The sequence below is a fragment of the Aethalodelphis obliquidens genome, unplaced genomic scaffold (assembly GCF_003676395.1).
Source record: "Aethalodelphis obliquidens isolate GAN/ISIS:26980383/991018 unplaced genomic scaffold, ASM367639v1 scaffold19, whole genome shotgun sequence".
In the NCBI taxonomy this organism is placed as follows: Eukaryota; Metazoa; Chordata; class Mammalia; order Artiodactyla; family Delphinidae; genus Aethalodelphis; species Aethalodelphis obliquidens.
This window is the reverse complement of record NW_020837963.1, coordinates 7,773,299-7,797,225: the sequence shown is the minus strand read 5'-3', so window position 1 is coordinate 7,797,225 and position 23,927 is coordinate 7,773,299. Positions and strand designations below refer to the sequence as shown.

The following is a 23,927-nucleotide window of genomic DNA, read 5'->3' as shown; positions in this document are numbered from 1 at the left end:
AGCTGGCGCCCAGGGCCAGGCAGAGAAGCCATCCTCTGGAGAGCTCACGCTGAACCAGGTAGCAAGGGTTTCTGCCACGTGCTGTGGGCTAGGGACGAAGCACTGTCCCCTAAGGCTTAAAAATAAGTGAAGGAGACACCAAAAAAGGACCCCGAGGGTGGCACTGTCTTAGCTGGGCTACTTGTATGAGCACCTCGGTCAGCCGGTCAAGACACAAGAGTTTTATTGCACATCTACCAGCAAGAGCTGCAGTACTTACTAACCCCCCCGCCCCGAATGTGGGTCCTGAGAAAGCGTTGCCACGATAACGGGTATTTGGACATCTCGAATGATGGCTGGCTCCCACACTGTGCCAGCCCTTATTCGCAAATGCGAGTGGGGTGGCTTCTTATGTTCTGGTCGGGAGAGAGACTGAGGAAGTGACTGATTCGTGACCATTATTCTTCCCCTGTTCAGCTCCTTGTGATGGTGCTGACCAACTGAAAAATATTGTTTTCACTACCTCCCAATGATGTCACCCGCATTTTACGTCACTGAATTTTTACAGCTCACTTATCTTGTCATGGCTGAGGTTTTAGTCAATTCTGCCTGAGGAGGTATCTCGCTACTCGTAAGTAAGACAAGAATAAGAGAAATTTAATAACATTCCAATAACATATATTAAAGGTGGACACCGTTGGGCACAGCGCTAGGTATAGTCAGTCATGAGCAAGACAGACAGGTAATCGCTGACTGCTTGGAATTCACAGTCCAGAGGGCAAGGCAAGCATGAAACAAGTCATATGAGTACAAGTGCTATGGAAGGAAAACACAAGATGTATAGGTAGCATTTTGGATGATAAATAATATTAATCTATCTTTTGTCACTTTTTTACCAGAAGAAAAAGAATAAAAGAAGGGAGTTGAAAGGAAGGGGAAGGAGGGAAGCAGGGAGGGAGGAAGGAAGAAAGGAAGAAGGAAAGAAAGAAAAAAGAAAGGAAGGAAGAAAGGAAAGAAGGAGAAAATAGAAATAAGCATGAGGGTAAGTGGCAGCTGGGACCTGGCCTTAGGAACAGGGAGGCAATAGGGAGTGGTGAGGACTGCAGTAAACTAGAGCTCACCCAGGTCTACGGCGATTGCCCAGATCTCCAGCTAACTGCTCCCAAGTGTAACTGCACGGCCATTGTTTCCAAAGCTTCCACTTTTTAAAGTAAAGCAACAATTCTGATTTTGTTTTTAGGTGAACTGTCCTGATTTTTAAATGTTGACTCATATAAAAAGCTAATAAGTTCCAAACAGGCCAAACCAAACACTCTGGCAGTTGGGATTCAACTCTTGAGAAGCCAGTTTGCAACCTCGGCCTTAAATGGTATCATGGAAGGTTATAGATCTCAGAGCGCAGGGCCAGACAGATCCCATTATACCAGACCCTGGGCTTCTTCTACAGCATGGCAGAAGCCTCACAGCGATTTCACATTCCTTATATGTTTCTGCCTTATAAACTGACATCACATTTTTACCTCCGTTTTTTGCTAAGCTGAAGAGCTATCTTTTGAGAAGGACGTTGGACTAGGTGACTTCAAAGGTCGCTTCTGAATCTAATTGACAGCCCCCATCTTGAAACTATGACACTAATAACAGCATGACAATGATGCAGGCAATGGTGCATTAAATACTTCATTTCCCGTGAGTTCATCTGTGTTATCTGGTTTAAATTACTCAAAGTATTCAATCATCTCATTTAGGTAGGAAAAGCTATCACTGAATTACACACTATGGGTAATATATAAGCCTGACCTGCTTATCTTTCCATCCATTTTTTGGGATGCTTGTGCTGGAGATTATAGACATGCCTAATAACTAGTGGCATTTTGCTTTACTGGCCATAAATGTTACCTTCAGGGCGAGCAGGTGCAGAATGAGACAGGCTGTATGAAAAGATCACCATTTCTACTCTGTTTCACCAGATTAACTCAGGATGGCTCTGAAGTGAGCATGGTTTCTCTAGAAACTGACAGTCTAGCCAGAGAGAGAAAGGATCTTTGCACATTAGCGGTAAAGAAAGAGCTAATTTAGGGACAAATTCACAGGAAAAGAGATGAGAGGTGCCAGGGAGTTTGACTCTTTTTCGAAGCGGAGATGGATGGAGTCGGGCCCCTGGGGAGGTGAGTCATATTAGAAAATGAGGGCAGGACGACAGAGGGTGAAAGTTCAATTCCCGTCTTCGGGTTTCCAGGTTTTACCTCCATTTGGCAGCCTGGGACGTGTGTGGGGAAGACCACGAGGGGGCTGGGAGGGTAACCAGGACAACCCGGGTCTCTGCCTTGTCTTCTGTCCCCTCGTGGTCCTGGCACATGTTGCCTCCGGCCCAAACCACCGTGGCCAGCGTGCCAACCGCACAGTACCAGGCTGGCACATGGCAGTGTTCGGCACACAGCACTAAGGGCCTCTGCTCCTTGTGTTGGTTTCCGCCGGATCCCATTTCTCAAGGAACAGCAGGTCGAGAGAAGGGCTTTTGAAGACTCGAGCTCAGGGCACTGTCTGCAAGCCAGGCTGTTGGGCGCCCTTGGCCGTAGGCAGGTCCAGGAGAGGAGGGGGAGGAGGCTGGGAGGCCAGAGGAGGCCTGGAAGCCCCCTCTTCCCATGTGCCTGGAGGTCTGAAACTCTCCTTTCTAAGCCAGTTCAGGCAAAACAATTCAAGTTGCCTGCAGGCAAGGAGGCGCTGTGGGGAGCTGAGAGTCCTGATGGGGAGGCAGGCGGGGTGGGAAGGAAGGGAGAGAGGGCGGGAGGGAGACCCCATGTGGAGAGAAGGAGAAGGCTTTGAACTTGCAGATCTCTCCAGCTGAGCAAAAATCCACACTAAAGCAGCCCCAGCTGGATGCCCAGGGGTCCATGAATAAGTGTTAGGGGGTGAGTGAGATGACAGCTCCCCGACCTTAATGCATTCACCCCAAGGTGCTGGCGGGCATCTGCTCCATAATTAACGCTAGGCTCTCCCCTCTATGCCTCCTCCTTCCCCTGTGGTTGCTGAGACATTTGCCATAATTATTCCCCACGTCTCTAGGAAGGAGGGTGCCCCTGGCTCGTTTGCTTCCTCCATCACTTCCATTCTGGCCTGGGGGACAGCTGTCCCTGGCTAGCTGGGGGTTGGGGGCACCCCATTTCCAGGGGCCACTGTAGTATCCCATCCTCCCCACTGGGGTTCATCCACACAACATCTGTTCTCCCGCCAGGAGACTCACTGCGGCATCAAGAATGGAGGAGCATCACAGGCACCTGAAGGGACATTTTCCACCAACAGATCAACAATCTATATCATGTCTAATGGCATGATGTGATGTGCCCATGGGTTGAAAATCACTGCAGTAATGAAAACTGATGAGGCTACGTGGCACACAGAAAAGGTTGAGAACGTCTCTCCAACGATATACCAATAATATTAATATTAATAATAGCAATAATAATATCATTTATTCTAGATGAAAGAACAAGGGAAGGTGTTCATCTGGCTTATTTATTCTCAGAATCTGTTCCCATGTGTTGCACCTACCAGGCAGACAATATATATTTTCTGAAGAGACAGATCACTGCTTTGTCACATACTTTACAAAAGTTGTCTCCAAAATATCACAGCACTCATGAGATGTAAATACAATCATCTCTATTTTAAGGGGAAGAAAATTGAGGCACAGAGAGGTTGAGCAACTTGCCTAATGCCACACAGCAAGTAAGATACAAAGTCGGGATTTGAATACAGATCTATGACACCAAAACTGTGGTCCTTCTGTTTTGCCATGTTGCCGGGTCACTTCCCTGCATGAAACACTTTAGTAGGTCCCTGAAAGTGAGTTTCTTGTTCTTTCTGTTTATAATGTCTTATTTGACTCTTACTCATTCTTGAGCTTAAAGACTCAGTGCCCATTGCCCATTAATTTGTGAATCTTTTATTAGCGTGAATCATATTTTCTTTAACTCTGTATCACTACTGAATTTCACAAATACCTAGCACAAGGTAGATAGTCAATAAATATCTGTTGAATTTCTATTTTACAAAGAACAATCCTGAGATTCAGAGATGGAACTCTCTCACTAGAGGCTATATAGCCAGGAAATATAAGAACCGCAATTTGAATTAGAGCTCTACTGTGAGTTCAGGGACCTTTCCACTAATCCATGTATCACTGAGCTCCATGGACATCATTTCATATTATACAACAACTGATGTTCTATAATTGTGGTTATTTCCATTTTGTCTGATAGCATCTTAATATATACCACCAACTAATAATCCTAAACTTGAGTTATTTCAGTTTTTATTATAATGAGAGTAAAGCAAACTTATTATGGAAAATTAGAAGAAAACAGAGAAAAGAAATTAAATCAATAATCCCAAAACATTTAAAATGAATATTTTCTTCCAATATGCTTATGCCTTTTTACATAATTTAGATTACAGTCTTTACATAACTTGGGATTCTAATTTTTTTTAGCTTAATATTGTAATATAAACATTTCCCTGCTTACTTCAGTAATTTCAATAATTTCCCTATTTACCATTTAAGTGACTTAAAATTATCATTTAATATGCTCAATAATCATTTTTAATGACTAAAAAAAATCCATTGTATGGAGTACAGACTATCAATTAAACATTCTGCCCAATCCTAGATAATTTTTCACTATTAAAAATAAGAGTACAGCGAACATCTTTTTTTTATTCTTTCTGAATTTCAGAACACTTTTTAGAGTAATTTTCTAGGAGACAGATTATCGAGTCCGTGGGTATGAGCATTTTCAAGGCTCTTGACATAGATTGCAAACTGCTTTCCAAATGAGTTGTGCTAATTTTTTTTTCCCACTAACAGTGATTTGGATTTTACCATCCTTTTCAATTTGACAATTTCTTGAAAATATGCACATACAACCATCATGTTTTGAATTGTAATAGGAAAACAATGTTAGAGATGGGAGGCCCCCTTCCCCCTCTTATACGTTAGGAAACTGAGGTCTGGCCAGTTCCAATGGCCTGCCCAAAGTCACAGCCATTTGGGGGAATGAGCTGGGCTAGAGCCAGGTCCCCTGACCTCCACTTCCCCACAATGTCTCCCAGGGATCTAAAAACAATTTTACAATCTATTTATCTGTTCAACGGCAGCGTTGCACAGTTGCCATCACTTGACATCTTAATTTTGATTATGCCTTCAAGGGAAGCAGCTTTTGAAATAAATATCTGGACCTGGCAAGTAACAAATTCCCTTCTATGATGAGAAAAGGGTATTTCCTGATAACAGTCTTCTACCTGCCAGGGTTCTGCAGGGAACCTTGTATCTACTTATCACTTCCTTCTCTTGGCTCAGGCTTCTGGAACTCTGTGAGTCCTGCTTGACACGCAGCTTGGCAACTTTCACTACATCCTTCCCGTGGGCCTCTGCTTTCCTGTCCCTGCTCAGCACAAAGGCAGCCTACCTCGTTTTCAACCTCAGGCCAAGCACAGTGTTGCTCCAGCCCATCTGCCACATTGGCCGAATTTCCTTGATTGCTAAGTGATTCCGGGCTCTTCCCAGCAGGGCTGAGTGAGCTGCAAGTTAAGCCTCCCCTCCAAGGCTCTGCCTTGTTCGCAGACGCTGTAGGATCTGCAGTGGAGTCTTCAGATGCACTCTCTCCACCAGGGCCTGGAGTACTCTGCCGCAGGGCAGAAAGTACCTCCCCAACAAAGTCTCCCAGGTGACATTTCAACACCCAGCCTCTTCCCTCCAGTTCACGTTACATACCACGGCAATGCAAAGTGGTCTACAATACACCTCAACTTACCTCTCTGCTCAGAAACCTTCCTATGACCACAAGCTGAAAGCGGTTGGCTTGGCTTTCAAGCCCCTCCCTATATTATAACACCTGCCTTCCACCAGTTACTCAAGTTCATTGTATACCAGCCTAGCTAGGAGAGGCTTACAAAGGAAGGGGAGCGGGAGAAGGAGGCAAGTGAGTTAAGGGTGGAGTGAGTGATATGATTGAGATTGGGTGTAGAAAAGAAGCGTGTCTTAGATAGTAAGGGGCTTGTGCTGTCTACTCTACTAGAATGTTCTTTCCTATTTTCTCCCTGATAGACCACTCATCCTTCATAGCCCATTCATAAGCCACCTTTGAAGTTTTCCATAACCTGCCTCACCTCTAAACTTTAATCTCTTTTCTCACTACTCCTAAGACACTTGGTCCACACCCCTACAATGCCATTTTTCACACTGAACTGACATATTTTTTAAAATGTGTGACTCCCCACAACTAAATATCCATGCTATTTTTAAAAAGGGCCTGTGTCTGTTCGTCTTTTCTATCTTCATTATCTAATACTTCTCGTGTACTTAGTGCATGATCAAAATCATGCAAGATTGAATACAATGTGTAAGACAGAATTAAAGCTGGATAGGATGAGCACAGGAATGAAGGAATCATGAACACGTAAGTGGAAAAGAGTTAAGTGTCACACCCTAGACGGCACACATACACATTCGTAATACAAATTGGCACCTTTAACATAAGGATGTGGACATGAAGTCATCTGACTGATTGGGAGTTTTGCAGGACACTGAACACGGGAAAGTATCAACAAATATTGATCAATAAATGAGCTTGATAGTTTTTCACAGAAGAGCCCCAGGACAAAAACTGTAAAGAGTAAGCTCCGTAGTCAGAATAATCCATGTACCCTTGGCCAGCCAGAAGCAATTCTACTCTTTTTTCCATAACGAAGCATACATCATGAGCCATAGTGGTCACTGCTAGGCACCTATGACATCCCCCTAACGGGTCTCATATCTATTAAGAAGAGGAAGGCTTGGGTGCACAGCTAATGCATTTAGCAGCCAAGAGGAAATTTGAAGCCTAAGATTCCACACATCTCTTGATCACCACATAATACGTCAACACTAAAAATATCCATGAAGAATTATGTCCGGTTGGGCATTTGAAGAAGACTGTGCTCTCTCACTTGAGGGTACTGGGGTAAATGTGACCATGTCATTTACCTGCAGTCCTTAAATAGGTGGAACGTTCTTGCCAAGTAGCCTGAGAGCTGCTGGTGGAACATGTCACTTTTTCTTTACCCTCCTCTTCTTCTACATGCATGTCTATCTTTTGTAATTGAATCTCAATATGGCATTGGGGTATTTTTAAAATCTAGAGATTGGAAATACTTATTGGAAGAGGCTGGTTTAGGGGTTGGGGGCTTGGCACTGGCAGCAGCGGAGGGGCTTGGAGACGGGAGGCAGGAGGAAGGCTGCCCAGAAGCAGAGGGAGTGTGGAAAAGGCCAGGTTTGGCTTAAGAGCCTTAGCATCAGCTGCTGGAACCTGGCAAATGGAGAAGTAATTTTTTCACAGCCAGCAATAAAATGAAACTTATGGAAACAATAATGTAAATGTTCTGCCTAGCCAGTGAGTTAAATGAGAGAAGAGGAGATGTTTCCAACCAGGCCTGAAAATCAGTGCAGTTTGGTGGTCTAAGGATAGCCAGGAAGTTAATGGTATTTCAAGTTTTGAGTCAATGATGTACATCAGAGGTCAGCAAACTATGGCCCACGGCCCAAATCCAGCCCATTGCCTGTTTTTTAGGCTCACCAGAGAAGAATGGGCTTTACATTTTTAAATGGATGGGGAGAAAAATAATCAAAAGAAGACTATATCATGACACGCGAAAATCATATGAAATGTGAATTTCAGTACCCGTAAGTAAAGTTTTATTGGAACATAGCCACAAGTATTCATTGACATAGTGTCTATGGCTGCTTTCTTGCTACAGTGACAACTGAGTAGTTGCAAAAGAGACCACATAGCCTGCAAAGCCCAAAATATTTATTTGCTATCTATCACTTTCCAGAAATTTGTCAACCTCTAATATACACGGTCAGAGAAGATTAGTTCAGGGTCCATCCCTTACGCAGTAAAGGCAACATGTAACACACAGTACAAGGCACAAGCTTGAAGTTCAAAGAGAATTTGGAAGACTCCTGGTCCAGCTTCCCACTCTGTAGAAAGTCCTGCAGAAGCTACCCAGGAGTGAGGACTCACAACTTCCAAAAAGCCTAACCCTTCATCAAACACTTCAACTCTACCTACTATGATTCTGATATTGACCTAAAGCCATCCTCACCCCCACCCATCTTATATAGATAAGTTATAAGCTTTCTTATCTATAAACTATTTCTACATTGGGAGAGCATTAACAAAAATCCTTTTTGATCAAAGAGGGGACTCCTACCACCTTCCATGGGTTAGCACTTTGTGCGTATTAAGGGGCTTTTGCATACAATGTCCCATTTTGCCTTCATTACATCTCGCAGGGAATAGGCCCTCATGATTATTCCTGTTACAGGCGAGGAATCCAAGGGTTAAGGTTACGGACTGAATTGTGCCACCCCCCACTCCCCGCCAAAAGTATATGTTGAAGCCCTAACCCTCAGTGTGATTGTTTTTGGAGACAGGGCCTTTAGGGGGGTAATGAAGGTTAAATGAGGTCATAAGGGTGGGGTCCTAACCCAAAAGAACTGGTATCCTTATAAGAGGAGAAAAAGACACCAGTGATCTCTCTCTATATATATTCACACAAAGAAAAGGCCATATGAGGACACAGCAAGAAGGTGGCCATCTGCATGCCAGGAAGAGAGCCCTCATCAGAAACCAACCCTGATTGCACCTTGATCTTAAGACATCCAGCCTCCAGAACTGTGAGAAAATAAATGTCTGTTGTTTAAGCCCCCCAGCCAGTAGTACTTTGTTATGGCAGCCCAAGGAGACCAGTTAATATGGTTAAATGACATGGTCAAAATGAGGCAGCTCACCAGGGTCAGAGCAGGGACCCACCACTCATTGTGCAAATATTTATTTTTTAAACACCTACTAAGTGTAAGGAGTCTTACGGAGGAGACAGGTTTTAGGTCAAAAGTCACACCAAAACAAATAAAGCTATGACTATAATAAATGCTATCACAGACAGATTATGTACTATGAGATGTAAATAAGATGAGCTAACTTACTCAAGGTGGTCAAAGGAGGCTACCTGGAGACACAATTGGACTGACAGCTAAAAGGCAAAGGAGAAGTGAAGGAGGAGAGGGAACATCCAGAGAGACGGCATGTACAAAGGCCCTGTGGTAACAGGAAGCATGTGATGATCAAGGAAATCAGAGAAGGCCAATCTGTCTGGACCAGAAAGACAGGGGGAGTAACATGAGAGGAGGCTGCAGAGGCAAGAACTGGTCAGATTTCTCATGACCTTGTCAGCCATTTTAAGTAAGTGTGGCTTTATTAAGAGAATTTAAGAGCATTAACATGCTTTCAACATGAGAATGACTTTTAAAGGTTTCTAATTAGAAAGGATTACTCTGGCTGCAGGGTGCTAAACACTGGAGGAAGTCAAGGGAGCTGCAGGAAGCCTAGCTGAGAGATTGTTGCAGAAGACAAAATGAGAGCGGCTTGTTCCTATGCCCACAGAGGTTGCTTTGAAAACGTAGAGAAGGAACTGGTTAAGAGAGCTGTTGATGAGGTAAAATCATCAGGCTTTGTGATTGATGCAGCATGAGGTTGAGAAGGGGATGTCAAGTACGTCTTCATGATTCCTGTATATTTAATAGAATGAAGGAGAGGAGGATGACATTGACTGAGATGTGAAATACTACAAGAGGATGTGGATGCTCTCCAGCCCCCAGAAACATACCTGCAATTGAACAAAGTTGGGTGTGCTAACTAACAAGGGAGAATGCACGACAGGGAATTGCAGAGCACCTCAGTGAGAGGGTGTTAGAAGGGACATATTATAGAATTTGGGCTTCTCTTAGGTCATCTGGGGATTATACAAGGAAAGGGGGCTTTGCTCTGCTTTGGGTGCTGTTGGGAAGCAGGGGTGATTCTATGGTTGTGGAACTTCATCATTCTTACCTAGAAGGCCATCAGGATGGAGTGATTGATAAAGCTGTGATTGATAAAGACAGTTCAGGTTTATATTATCCGGGGTAAATGATGTTTGGTCATTTTTGTGGTAGGGACATTGTTTATCTTTTTGTCTGTGTTCAGACATGATTATGGAATAATCTTGCCTGTGTCTTGTCTGAGTGGCCTTGCCTGATGCTGGTGTTCTTTGGACTTGTTTATGTCAAGCAGGAGAACACCACAGCTTAGCTATAAAGGACAGGACGCTCCCAGCAACGCCACGGCCTCCCTGATGGTGCCAGGCGAGTCCCCGCTGTCAGAGCTGCTTTCTTTTCTCAGTCACCCCTTTTGGTCAAGGACAGATAAAGTCGGGCTGCAGGACATTCATCTAGGATATTCCCATTGTTACCACTGCTGAGCTTTTGCTGATTAGGAGGTTGAAGAGGATGTAGTCTGTAGTGGGACTAGGGTTTGTCACTGCATTTCCCTTTGTGGCAGGACAAGTCGCTTAACATCTGACAAGACAATGGCCGCACAGTAGCATTTATAACTCTGGATACATCAGCCAACTGCAACACAGACAATTACCAGAAACAGAAACAAACACGGTACTTAGTTCACACAATAGACCCCGAAGACAGGGACCTAGATTACCAAACCCAGGCAATGAAAACGTGTCCCAAGTTCCAAATAGTGTTCTCTTGAGATCCAAATGGAGCCTAATTACAGATTTCTATTTAGGTGCAACAGAAAGTGTTGGCTGCAACACAAATTTGGCCAGCTAAGAAGAAATTAAGGGCCATGTGATTAGCCAACACAATGTAGCTAATGAATTTAAATTTAAACTGGTTTGTTGGGTTTCCAGAGCAGAATTTGTATTATTTATGATATCTGAGAGGGTCAGAGATAAGTTTCAGACCACCTTTCCACCTGTATTATCCCTACTCTGATTGCAGCTCTCGTAGCTATGTAAGAAGAGGCTGTCAATTCTTCCTCTTGGGAATTCTCCCAAGTAGCCTGTATTTGCCTCTTTGGGGAGGTGTCTGGGTATTCTTTTCAGGGAATCGCATAAATCCATTGCCTGGAGCCACATTTCCTCTGGCTCAGAAGAACAGAGTGAGTGCGAGAAGGCAATTATCAGTGCCAAGAAGAGCAGTGACCCTCTTGTTGAAGAAGGTCTGACTGAAGTTGTTTCAGTTTGGGGTGAATGTTGCTAAAATTATCTCCTTTGAAATTATATATTCGAGTTTAATGTTTCAAACCCCTGATTGATTGCTCAAGTTAGAGCTGTGATAACAGTGGTTGGTGTGCTTCAAGAGGCTGAAAATGCCAGCTCTTGGGAAAATGACAGTTCTCTGAGAAATAATCAGGTTCACTGCACATCTGTCTTCAACGGAAAGGTTATCACTGAGCGCACAAAACTAACTATGATGGTCTTTCCCCCCAGCACTGAAGGTCCTTTATTACTAACTAAAGATCCTATGAAAAAAGAGGAGGCATTTCATTTTAACTTCCTGTTGATGTCCATTTTCCTTTCACTAGCTATCTCATCACACACAAAAAATATTTTGCTTGAAAATAAAGTCCTTCTGTATGGTTTGAACATTTCTTTTATGAAAAGCAGAGGATGGAGTAAATGACATCCCTGTGTCCCCTGGCGTCATTGGAATTCTATGATTCCTGGACTCGACATAGTGAAAAATATATAATGTGATACAATTTCTGCCATATAGGAAATTAATCAATATCGATGATTAATAACCATACAGCAGGACTTCCCTGGTGGTGCAGTGGTTAAGAATCCGCCTGCCAATGCAGGAGACATGGGTTTGAGCCCTGGTCCAGGAAGATCCCACATGCCACGGAGCAACTAAGCCCATGTGCCACAACTACTGAGTCTGTGCTCTAGAGCCCGCGAGCCACAACTACTGAGCCTGTGCCACAACTACTGAAGCCCACACACCTAGAGCTCGTGCTCCGCAACAAGAGAAGCCACCGCAATGAGAAGCCCATGCACTGCAATGAAGAATAGCCCCCACTCGCTGCAACTAGAGAAAGCCCGCGTGCAGCAACAAAGACCCAATGCAGCCAAAAATTAATTAATTAATTTAAAAAATAACCATATAGCAGGATGGTGATGGTGATAATGAGGACTCAGTTGCTGCTAACAGTGATTGTGAAGACTTCTACTTTGGTTGGGGGTGGGTAGAGGGTATAAGAATCATTTGAGTTCAATTTCCAAAGAATTTGATGAACTTTCCTCTTATTGGAAGTTGGAAATGAAACTCACAGATTCACAGAGGGAGGGAGCAGAGATGGCTTAACATAAAAGTGTTGGGTTTCAGTAGTTGTAAAATAAGGATTAGACCCAGGACCTCTAGGCCTAAGATAAGGATAATGTATTTGAAATCAATTAAAGGATTGATAATTTTCACCTCCCCCCCAAAGGTTCACCTTATCCTTAAGAAAATGATTTGCAGGAGCCTAAAAGCTCAGAAACATACCATTTTCTGTAGGAGAAGGTGAGCATTCACTTCCCCCAAATACAAAGGCTACATCCACGTAACTGAGTTGACAATTACACATGGGACCATCTGGCTATATTTATAATTGGTATAATGAACAGCTCCTTGTTTCAGACATTAAAAGCAAGATGATTTAGCACATGCTAAGTGAGCATGAAGATAGACCCTATCTAGTCAAATGATGGAAATGAATTTAATAATAAAAACCCACCAGGAGAAGCAACTGCTCATGTGAATTTCAAAGAAACTCTTCCTGCCATCTGCTGTTGCTAGCATTTTCTATCACCATATTTACTTGCTCTCTTCCAGAGCCCAGTGCTGCTAAGCTCTTTGTACAGAATAAGTTACTAGGCAGGAGAACAGAGTGACTGAAGGGATGGGAGTGAATACAAAAGGCCCTTCACCATCTCCAGTCTCAGCGTGCTATTTTTACCAGCCAGGTAGACACTAGCAGTATAGGAATCAATGCTGGACTTCTCCAGGAAAGTTTTCACAATGAAGGACAAAAAGGGACTAAAGAAGTGGTGACTTGGGTGGGCTCAGAGATCACCAGGGCCATCAGGTAGAGCTGCTTGGCCACACCAGTATCTCATTGCCCCCCATCCATGTCCCTCCTCCCCAGTACCCTGCAACATGAAATCCAGATGTAATCAGGTCTAAAGACTGCAACAAAGAAGATCTGCCCAGAGGAAGAACACATGCCTGCAGGCATTGTCAGCGAACACCCTGGAGCCATTTATACACGTCCCAAAGCCTGGGACAGTGTAGAAGGTCCGTAGAAGGGAAACAGCACTCTCATAAATGGAGAATCAGGCATTGGTAGTGGTGGTGGTGGTGGTGGAGGGGTGATTTTGATATTTCTCTCTCAAGAGAAGAGCTTAGGAGACAAGGTACTTAAATAATCATGGGTCCAGGTTGGTCCCACCTCACAAGCTTACAGCAGAGAAAGGAGAGTTTAGGGGACTGTGAGTACAAGCAGCAAGCAAGCTCTCCAACCACCCCCCAGGGATCTGATTTGTTTGCAACGTGTTCCCTGGTAAAGAGAAAGGGAAACCTTACCTGATTTAAGCCCAGTGCCCGAGGGAGCTGCAGTGTGGCCAGATTCCCCAGAGAGAGAATAACCATGCCAACAGAGGGGCTCAGCCCTTCCCCAGGGTAGATGGTTTAGACTCTTTTGGAGATACTTTATGCACTTCTTGTGAAAAACAGAACTCCTGACAGTGGACCTTGGCAACTTTCTATCCAGAGAAGGCCTGATAGACCGCCATCTTTGGGCACCTTGTAGGGCCCATACAGAAACCATAGCAGGGTTTCTCCAAGACCTGAGCTCAGCAGGGACACAAACTGATTGGAGAACAGCTGAAGAGAAGCCAGATAAGCCATATCTGCATGCTCTGCTCCTGTCTGTGGCATGCAGCTGTGCCTGAAGAGGAAGGACCACCTGTTGGCAATAAAAACCAATTAGATTCTGGGGTGAGATCAGTCCCTGAGGGGATAACTAGTTGTTGACACAGCTCTACCAGGTTGGTTACTGGAGAAAGACCCTGAAGACGGGAGTGGAAAATAGCCCGGAGCCTGGAGATATAGTTCTTAAGTTTTCTGTTTTGTTTGTTTTGGTTTGGTTTGGTTTTGGTGGGAGGGGTCAGTGGGAGAAAGGGTTCAAGAACACATGTAAAATGAAAGCTATAGGTCAAACTTCTCCCCCAAAGAAATGCATATGCACATGACTTGCCTTCAAATGCAGGGAGCCCACAGGGTCACTGAAGCCCAAGTATGCACCCAAGGTTAAGAACCCCTGCTTAGGAGGCTTTTTGAACAGAACAAGTGAGGAGATTATTTATAAGATGTAATAACCTCACTGGCAATTTCTCAAAGTATGTTTCCTGCAGCACTTACATCACAGTCACCTGGCACCATCACCCAGTTCTTGCTGAAAATGCAGATTCCTGAGCCCTTTCTCAGAATTAAATAATCAGGATTGTTCACAATAGGGCTTTGGAGTTTGCATTTTTTTAAGCACTCGGGTTTTATTTATACATTATATAGATTAAGAACTCCTGAGAGTTAAGAATGACCCTAAAAAAGGTCTTTGGGGTCCAACCAAAACCCAAGGACTAAGAGGGTGGGTGGAGCTCAGGTTGTCTGACTGATAGAGGAGGGGGTCCACCCATACTGATTATAAGCCAACATTTTTCTAGCATCTGCTTTAGTCCAGGCACTTGAGCATGTGGTTTATGCCATTTAATTCCTCTCAATCACTCTCATATTATAGATGAAATCAAGATTCAGAGAGTTGAAAAAAATTACATTGCGTCATGGAGCAGAATAAAGAGAGGAGCCAGGCCTTAACACAGGCAACCTGACTCAATGCTCGTGCATTTTAAAAAATTACACCAAACAGTCTGCCTGTTATATGCCAAATTTGGAGGACACAAGAGAAAAATACTGAGCATACAGTGTCTCCAGTGATCAGGCAATACACTTCAGAACAAAAGATTTATTCAGATAAAACAGGAGAGAGAAATACAAAATCTGATGTCAATCCATTGGCAGCAGATGAAGTTTGAGCCACACATGCAGTGGGCAACAAGAAATGGGACTCACCCTACAATTCAGAGTCACTGGAGGGGCTGCTAGAGAAATAGTGTTTTGAATCAGCGCTAAAAAGTCCATATAATTTTGAATTCATTCCACCTTATGTAGAGTCTGAGTTTAAACAGAATCTCCCCAAAATCCACCTCATATATTACTTTAGATAAACAAGAATACTTATGGGAGACAGAGAGAGGAATTCCTGAACAAAGATAAGTTTCTCGGTTCGTAATCCCCAATTCCTCGATAGACCTCAAAGGATAAAGTGAACTTTGCTGAGTGCTTACTGTGTGCCCGTCATGGTATTAACTCATTTAATCCTTATCCAAATATTTTAGGCGAGGTATTATTATTACTGTGCCCAGTTTTAAAATGACATAAGCTGGGCCAAGATGTAACAAGTAGGAAATAGTAGAGACAGGACTTAGACCCTGACAGTCCAGTGACAGCAAGCTCTCTCTAACCATCAGCTACACTGATCAGCTAGCCTAGGTAGAGCTTTAGGGAATTTGTTGAGTCCATTACAGTAGAAGAGAAGAGTTAGAAAGACCATATGTGACAAAAGACTTGGTATTCATTTAGGTGCATACATGACCATGTTTTGAAAGTAAAGGGCATTAGGTTATCAGTTTTTGAGTCAACCTCCTGAGTAACTATGAGATTGAGGGAAGACGGACAACGGTTTATCTGTCTCCCTCTGTCTGGCAAACAACCCCATTCCCTGAGGAGAGTTTCTCAAACTTGAAAACATGTTTATTCCAACTCTGAGCAATGTTTTGTTCCCTTAGAGTCTAGGGAATAGTCCTGAAGGTCACTGACATTGTTTTAAGTGCCTCTCCTCTTTGCAACTCTCCCTGATTTTAATCTCACAATATGAGGACCCATAATTTAAAAGCTGGATGGACTGACTGCCAAAAAACAAAAAGAGAAGCGTTTATAGAGATGCATAACTGCCCACCCTTGTGTCCACTGACAGTCCATCATGGAGAATGACGCACACCTCCAGTTTCCTAAGAGGGCAGGGGCACCTGTAGAGCCCACTAAGGTGAGGGCTCTAGTGATTCAGCAAGATACATCCCAAAATTAACGGTCAAGGTTCAGCTGCCCTCACAAGCTAATCTCTTACAGCCTCATGACTCAGAAAACATTTCCTGCAAAAGTGTCCATATGTTTGCCAATGGAATGACATCAATCTCAGCTTTTTGTCCACATTTTTCAGTAACTTCCTTGTGTTCGTTTCTGTAAACTTGTTGATCTCTAAGGGTTTCTCAGTTTTGCTTCAGATACTCTGGTTGACACAGGAATGCTGGTGCTTCTGGCTCTGTGTTCATCCAATGCCATCCTCAGCATGATAATAATGAGAGCTAACGTTATTAAGTGCTGGCTATGTGCCAGGTGGTGTTCTAAGCAATTACATCTATTTACTCATTTAAATCTTTTTTAGTAAGTTCATGAATTAGAGCTGTTTTGTAGATAAAGAAATGAGAACACAGAATGTTCCAGCCATTTGCTCAAGATCACAAAGCTAATATGTGGCACAGCAGGACTCTGAGTCAGTTTGGCTTCAGAACCTGAGTGCTCAACCAGTATGTTATTTGTCACCAATATGTCTATACCTCAACCCTAATGTTACCTATTATAATTTTAACTTATTCACACCACGCTATGAACTCACGCGCATATATTAGCACATATGCTGGAGCAAGAAGGATTACCAGAAGATCAAAAACATTATTCAGGCAGTAATAACAATGGCTAATGGCATTGTACATTCTTTATGATTTTAAAAGCATCCTTGCAAAGCTGTATAATTGACCCAGTTTTTTAACCCTCTGAATCAGACAAGTCAGGTAGATTGTTCAAGATCACCAGCAGGTCTCTGGACTTCTGAGCTCAGATCTACCAAATGCAGAGGCCCCTGCCCTTTCAACTATGACATACAACCTTCTTACTAACCGCTAGGCACAACCAGCCTAGTATAGTGAAACGAACACTTGGATAAAGTGTCTGTCATCATGGTAGAACTATTAACAGCCAAAGAAGGAAGGAAGCATTGTCCATAATTAGACATAAATTCTAGGCTTTAGGAAAAAAACCGTTTGTAAAAGTTCAGAGAAAAGGTAGGTATGACTCCTTGGTGACACTATAAAAGTTAAAATGGCTAAAAGAGGAAAGGTTCACATAAAAGAATTCTATCAGAACAATCACTAACGTCTTAGTTTGTTTGAGCTGCTATAACAAAGTACCATAGACTGGGTGGCTTATAAATGACAGAAACTTATTTCTCACAGTTCTGGAAGTCATGGTCGGGTTCTGGTGAGAACCCTCATCTGAGTTGCTGACTGCCAACTTCTCATTGTATCCTCAAATAGCACAAAAAAGGTCATCTAGCTCCCTGACCTCTTCCTATAAGGGCACGAATCCCATTCATGAGGGCTTCACCCTCGGGACTTAGTCACCCTTTAAGGGCTCCATCTCCTAATACCATCACATTAAGAATTAGATTTCAGTATATGAGTATTAGGGGACATAAATATTCAGTCCATAACAAAAAATGACATTGATCAAGAAGAAAAAGGAAAAGTGTCTTTTAAAAAAGCAAACAAACAAAAACTATGCAGAGAGCTCTTGGTCTCAGATTTTAAAAGAAATGCCTGAAATATGAAAAGAAGCACTTATAACCAAGGAATACTAGCCAGTCTTAGTGATAACCAGGATAAACAGAGTTGAAATTGCCCTGAGTCTTAAAAAGACAGTGTCAGGGCACTGAAAGGGGGCTTTGAGCTGAGTTCAGAGCAGGAAGAAGAATGAGGAATGGGAGGGCCCCATGCTCAGGGGCAGATGGTGTCATGTTGAAAGCTAACAGAGAAAAACAGGACAATTCGGCTTCTTTCTTGCTTTCTCTATCGAGGAAAGTGATCTTCAAACTGGGAAGGCTTGAACAAATATGGTTTGTAGGAAACTGAAACCTAAGGTAGGCAAGGAGACAATAAGAAAACACCAAGCCCCTCAAATGAGTTCGAGTTCACAGGCCCCGCTGCAGTGAGTGCTGGAGAGTTTGCGAGAATTTAGAGAACAGATACATGCTCCAATTTTTAAAAACAAGCAACAGGTGGATTACAGAAAGATGAAAAGTATCAAGACCTGGGAATATTTTTTACGGATATATAGACTTTTATTAGGGCAAGCATTTCCACAAGCATAAAGATCTCTTTAAGACAAATAGATGGCCCAAGTATCTTTAAGTAGTGATCAAAAATGAAGTAAAATTTAGCAAAATTAATTCTAAATAAAGACATTCAGCATATAAACCAAGTCTTTTGAAGTTTTTTAACACCGAGACCTAATCACATTGTTTTCCAAGTTAGAGTGTCTAACAATTAATGTTGAAACCATAATTAATAATATGACACATATGATACTGTGCTTTTCCAAAGTAAAGAAATATATTTGACGTAATATTTTTATGAATCACATTTGATATCACAAAATAAACTTTACTGGACAAAAAAAAATTGTTAAAAAATCTCAGGAAAAAAAGACATAATGAAAAGATAGACATAGTGTACAGATAATGTTAAAATATTGTCACACAGGGCGAGAGAGAGTCATGGACATATACACACTAACAAACGTAAGGTAAATAGCTAGTGGGAAGCAGCCGCATGGCACAGGGATATCAGCTCGGTGCTTTGTGACCGCCTGGAGGGGTGGGATATGGAGGGTGGGAGGGAGGGAGATGCAAGAGGGAAGAGATATGGGAACATATGTATATGTATGCCTGATTCACTTTGTTATAAAGCAGAAACTAACACACCATTGTAAAGCAATTATACCCCAATAAAGATGTTAAAAACAAAGATACAAAAATAAATAAATAAAATAAAATATTGTCACAGGTATGGGAATGTATCATTTGAATATAAAAAATGTTATAAAGCAAAAGGTTGTCAAAATATAGGAGAGTTATTTCGAAACACATGCAAAACCAAGATCATGAAGTAGTGGCAACTATTTCTAATGTATAACAGATATTGAAATGCCGTGGGGGAAATGAACAGAAGTATCTCCTGAAGTGGTAGTGACAAAGGACAGAGGTGGTTTTCAGAAGTTCAAGGGACATAGCTAATTAACCTACCACCTCCTTCAAATAAAAGTGAGACTCTCTTGGGAGAATCTAAGCCCATTAGCAGACACATCTTACAGCAGTTAATGAAATGCTTCATATTTCAGCAGAAAGAGATTTCAACAGTAAAAATGACATAGGAATCAGAAGCATACTTTGCTGTGACACTTGGTAGTTGACATTTTCCCAGTGACCACAAGTGTGAGATCCTCATGAGACTGATGTCCCCCAGCTGCATGAACATGAACTCTGCTGGGTGCTCTGTATTCTGGGTGGAGAACGCCAACCAATTCTGTGTAGCCTAAATCAACATGGGCATCCACCACCGTTTTAAACTCATCACCCCACAGAGCTGGTCCAGCAGGCTTCATCTGGAAAATAACTGGCTCATAGACTCCTTTGGGATTTTTTTTTTCTAGTTTGCACTATGGTACCCCATAAATAATCTCAAACTCTTGCTTGTCAATGAGAGCCAAATTTGGAATAAGAAATTGTTCTTGGCATTCTTTATTCTTGGCCGAGCCTTTCTGAACTTCAGCTCAAGGAGCAAAACTATCATACTTCCAAACATGAAACACTTTATCCATCATGCCTCCAAATTCTGCACTCCAGAATCCAACCAGATCAGAGTGAGCTGTCTAAAGATGAATGGTTTTACTAATATTTTCCAGAAACTCATTTATCTTTGAGGGTTTAAGGCAATAACTATGAAATTCATAGAATGTTCCATCATATTGTCGGGGGGCCCCCATAGCAGAAGATGAATGGATCTGAGGGGCAGGTGACCACGTGGCCAGAGCCCTAGTCAGGCCGCCCTGGAGGACAAGCGTAGCAGGGCTTTGGGTGCTGAGAAGGGCAGCCAGTCAGTGGTCCTCCTTTTACGGCTTTCCTAATGGAAATCAAGACCAAGCCAATTTTTAAAAGAGTAAATATCTTTTAATACTTAAAAGATCATAATTAAACATAATTGCGTGTGCCAATATCATTCTTATAAGGCAAGCTTTACCAAAGGAATCTTGTTTCTGTGTTGAGAGGCTATGAAGGTTAAGTCAACACTTTACTGGGTCAAGATTTCAAGACGCCATTGTCCAACTATCCCTATGGACAATATAGATAAACTTGGACTGAATGCCGGTTAAGTAAGGAAGTTTCCTAACTAGCTGAATGACTGAATGTATACGCTGTTGATGAACTCAATTCTGTCTGAAGAAACATACTGTGTGGTAAGGGGGGCTAGGGTATGCTTTTCTTGCATAAACCATATATTTGGCACATTTTTAATGACTCATATAGATATACAGCAATCAGCTGCATATTTTGATGCAACTGTTTTGAAGATATTTTGACAGCCCAGTGAAACAATTTAAAGAATTTTCCTCAAGTGCCAATTAACATAATTACATACACACTCACTTCCTGATCTTCATTCCACTTCTGAGTGAATTTTAGAGGGGCAATAAGGTCAGATTCAGGGGTGAGATGAGGCTTTGCGACATTCATTATTCACGCTGCTAGGGCATGACAAAAGATGTGTTTATATTTTGATGCACCCATTTCGATATGACCAAATCAAAGTAGTCACATCAAAATCCTTTTCCAGATCAGATTTCCATACATTTATCTGCATCACAGATTTTGGAACTCTACAGCACTAAGGATCTATCTCTTCAATACCCCGTAAGACATTTCCTTCCAGGCTGGCAATAACTCATTGTGCTTCTAATATATCTGAGGACAGAAAGATGGAGGCTGGTTTTAGAGTCAATATTTGCTAGATCTCCACCAAGTCAGATGTCATCTTCTTGCCTTTGGGAATACAGGTAAAGATGGCATATCATTCCAGGTTCTTTGTAAGTAATAGAAATAGACCCTGGCTGACAAAGCCAGAAAGGACTTTATAGGAAGGCTACTGGGTAGGGCTTTCATAGCAGAAAAGTCAAACAACCAGGTCTTGGGGAGGCCCATGGTCAGAGTAGCTCCAGGGAGCTCAGTAGAGAACCCAGACACAGCTCCTGCAGGAAGTACCATCAACAGCTTCAGTTCCACTGGCCAACTGTCCCTCTGTGTCTCTGCCCAAGTTTCAAATCTTGTCTCCTTGCCCCCTGTCCTGTGACCAGGACTATTGGGGTCATGTGGATGGAGGAGAGCAATCTCCCCAAGGGAAAAGGAAGGGCACAGTTATCAGAAGAAAGGGGCAGTGTGCAGGAAAAGAAAGAAAAAAAATAGACCCACTAAAGACCTGAACTTCAGTCAAACACTCATTTTCAACTACAGGTTTGGCCTCACCTGCTTTATGTAAATAAGGGATTTAGTTGGCTGCAAGCACAGTAAGAGTGCTGACACAGCCTTGGTGGTCCCAGCATCAGTAAGATGGCACCCCTTCAGAGGTTCCAGCACAGCCATGGGACCTTCACCATGGCCCCCCGGGTAGCCCTCCTCTGTGATTCTGGTCTCTGGGACACATCCTCTCATTCATTCTCCACCTCTAGGAATGGTAGCTGCTTCCTGTAATTACGAATGTCTGGGTTATCTCACATTTGCCTTTTTGCCCACTTTGTCCTTCTGTAGCTATGTTAAAAAGCTCCTATGTTAATTTCCCTCTACTGGAAATGTTGAGAGTATTTCTATCTTCCTTTCCGGAGTCAGCAAATGCTGAAAACCCAGGTGATGTCCACAGTAGGATGTTTGGTGAGGGAGGCTGATACCATGTGGTACTTGGAATGCATGTCTTGTTCAAAGGAAGACTTAGAGATAGACTTCAACTATCTGAAGAGCTTTCATCTGAAAAAGGGATTATATTTATCCCCTGTAGTTCCGGAGGGCAGAACTAGGATTAGTGAGCAGAAATTTCTAGGAAGCAGGTTTCAGCTCAAAATAAGGAACTATCCTCTAAGCCCTTGAACTGCCCCCAATGGAATGCACTGGGCAACTTTTACTGGAGGTTAGTCAAGCAGAGGATTGGTTTTTATCCCTCTGAGACACCGGAGAGGTGCCCACCAGAGTGACATGCTGGGCCAGATCAACTCTTGAGGCCCCAAAATCCTTCTGCAGAATCTGTAGGCTTTAATTAAAGATTCAGTCATTTTCTATTGGAACTCGAGAACAAAGCTGGGGTGCTTGGTGACCTGCAGAAAACAGTATCAATTATCCTCTAAGATTTATCTTGGCTCCAGCATACTTTAAAACAATCACTCTTATTCTAAGACTGAAAAATTCAACTTCCCACCATTGTACACCCAGCTGAAAGCGGACACCCATTAGTAGGAAGATTCCCTTCATTTGCTCCCCTCTCTGCTTCTAGCTGGGTTCACTCTGTGTCCCTGTGATTTATGCCCAGAGGTCCTTTGGAGGAGACAAAGGTGACTACAGCCCACAACTAATGGAATCAAAGGATTCGAGTGTTCTGGAAAGACTTGCTCACCCTTGTGAATCTCCTTTGACAGATCCAAATCCCTGAGGCTGAGGCTTCCCGTATCAGTCCTGGATTCACAAGGATGGGCAGACAGTTAGGAGGGAACCAGACAAGTCTTCAAAACCTTTATGAGATCATCCTCCTGCCAGCTTGAAAATCCCACCACCTTTCCAATTCTTGCTACAGCTGTCAATAACTTGTGCACATCTGTACAGCCCGCCCTTCTGCTGTTCGGGGCACACGAGTCTCAAAACAGCTCTTCTCCATACACCAGTTTTCCTTTCCTGGAGCAAAACACCCTTCATTCGCATTGCGGCAGTTTGGGAGGTAGGTGGGGGGAAAGCTATTCCCCTTTGAGCCCTGCTAAACCAAATGTAGAAACGTAACATTCTAACCTCTAATACGCTCAGAAAATGGTAACTTCTAAGCACACTAAAAGAAGTGTTCTCTTACATTTTCCAATGGGAACACTGGAGGAGAGAGGAAACACAATGAGTAACCCATGGTCAAAACCCCAGATATAACAGGACCAGAAATTAAACTTCATTTTGCCCTAGTCCAGGGATGCTCCCCTCACTCACACAATCTTATTGCTTCAAACGATCCTACATTATGAGAGAGAAATCCATAGAATTAAGAGTTTTGGTGGCTCAGCCCAGCTTTCTAGCAAGCACGGGTTCAACTGACAGCAAGCCATCCGTGACCAGGAGGTTGCCCCTTTTGCCAACACAACCCTTCATGGATCATTTTACTTTCCATCTGCTTCCCCTAAATTTGTCCCAATATTTTTGTCATTTTAACATCTGTCATACATCCTACTCTAAGGGTGTGATTGCCCAGGAAACAAAGGGAAAATGCCTAAGAAGTGATCAGCAGAGCCTGGCTTGCATGTCAGCAACGCCCAACTCTCTGGACTCCTGCCATGGTTTAGGGAACCCAGGATGCAAAATATCTTAAAACGCAGACACCCCTGCATGCCTAAAAGTCCAACACGAGCAAAGAATAATTTTGAGTTTAACAATATCCTCTTCCCACAGCCTGTCCCCAAAAGTAGGGCTGTAAGGCCATGTTCTCCTAGTGAAAAACTGTTGGTTAGAGCCTGGTGCGGAGGGCAGTAGAGGGCAGGAAGAGAGAATATCATGGTGTGGTGGGAGGTGGGATGGAGAATGGGGGGACAGGGGCTTCTCTCATGGATGGGCCCCCCTATGGGACCAGCTCTCTTGCTGCAAGTCAGGTCAGCTTGTCTTCTATCTCAAGAGATCTGAATTGCGATGCTCATCTAATGCTCTCTGTCTCTTCTCCCTCCGACCCCTCTCTGACCACCCCTCATATTGTCCCCCTCCCTGTCCCTTTATGTTCCTTGGCCCTCTCTCTGC

General features: G+C 43.1%; 1 pseudogene; it reads right to left on the bottom strand.

Annotated features, from left to right (window-relative positions):
* Positions 1-19,235: 19,235 nt before the first annotated feature.
* Positions 19,236-22,862, bottom strand: LOC113626695 (protein NipSnap homolog 3A pseudogene; annotated as a pseudogene).
* Positions 22,863-23,927: the final 1,065 nt, after the last annotated feature.